Genomic DNA, 1,587 nt, shown 5'->3' on the forward strand with positions numbered 1-1,587 from the left:
TGCTGCTGCCGCTGCCGCCCCCCCCTCCCCTCGCAAGCTCCGGCCCCCCGGGCAGGGCAGGGCCCGCGCCCCCCGGCTCAGCCCCCGCCCCGCCTCAGCCGCCCCCCGCGGCCCGCTCCCTCCCGCCCCGCAGGACAAGGCGGCGGCGGCAGCAGCAGCAACGGCGGCGGCGGCGGGCCCGGCTCCACCGGGGCAGCCACGCAGGGCAGCAGAGGAATGTGCCCGGCGCGCATGCGCGGCGGCGCTGACAAGCGGCTTCGGAGGCGGCGCGCCGTCGCCCCGCGGCTAGCAGCGCGCGGCTCGTGCTGTCTGCCACAACTCCAAGCGGCGGCAGGCAGCAACGGCCGAGCCCCGAACTCCCGATCGAGGCCGCTGCGCTCCCCAGCCTGCGCCGCCAGGGGGCGCTGTGGGCCGGTCCGCGCGGGACCGTGAGGGGGACGGAGAGGCCTCGGGCCCCGGAGGCGGCTCGGACGCGTCTGCCGGTCCCTGCCTCCCCCACCCCGTGCCGGGCGTCCTGTTTCCACGGTCGGTGAGGCCACCGCTGGGCCTCCGGCGGCAGGCAGGAAGCGTTCAACCCGCGCCTCCCCCCCGCCTGGGAGTGACGGCTCCCCCGCCCTGCCCTCTCCACAAAAAGCCGCTCAACAATGCGCGTGGCGTCTGGCGCGAGCTAAACAAAGATTTTCACTAGGAGAAATGTTATTTTTATGTTGCATTTAGCATTTCTCAACTTTAATCTTCGTGTTGAGGCGCGTCGCCTGCCCCTGAGGGAGCTGGCTGCTCGTTCCTGTGGGTCCCTGCCTGGGAGCGAGCCTGAGGCCATGGTGGGACATGGAGGGGTCGCTTCGACCCGACGGTGTACCTGACAGCGCACCCCGCACAGGCCCTGCCCCGGGGTCGTTTGTATCTTCCAGAAAAGCTCCGCTTTTTGAGGGGAGTTCGAGAGACTGGAGTATCAATAGCTGGAATACCAACAAAATTACTAAAATGTACACATTTCCCTCCTCTGACAGCAGGAGAGGAAAGAGGCGTCTTCACCACTCACCTGCGATGAGCAGGTGCAAACCACGCAGCTGGATTTGCAGTTATACATTCATCACTCATGCTCAGCAAAGATGCAAACTTGCAAGTATTGTATAAAAAGGACTGCCCCAGGCACCTTTGCATCTCCAGAAGCACTGATGAATGCAGTTATACCCATATAAAAAGTATTTGCATTTTTTTAGCTCATTCTGGTTCTGAAAATGAAATAAATTTCAGGGACTAAGCTATCTCTACATGGGTGCTTTCTCCAAGGCACTCACCTTGGTTACAGCTCGTCTCCTCTGAAATACCGTGCTTGATTCTGATGTTGATTTCAGTGAGAGCTTTATTAGCAGGTCTTGTAGAGATCTCATGCAGCTTGGCTTTATTGCATCAAAGTAGTAATTCCGCCTCAAAAGAGAAAAAGGATCATTTTAACCCAGATCAGGACCCTAATCCTGCCTACCACATGGCCCCACAAACTACTCTGCCAGCACAACAGAGGGGAAGCACAGGGGTCCTCCAGCCAGCAGAGGAGTAGATACCAAGAAAACGGACCCCTGCACG

Source organism: Calonectris borealis, chromosome 3 (assembly GCF_964195595.1).
Source record: "Calonectris borealis chromosome 3, bCalBor7.hap1.2, whole genome shotgun sequence".
NCBI classification, from domain to species: Eukaryota; Metazoa; Chordata; class Aves; order Procellariiformes; family Procellariidae; genus Calonectris; species Calonectris borealis.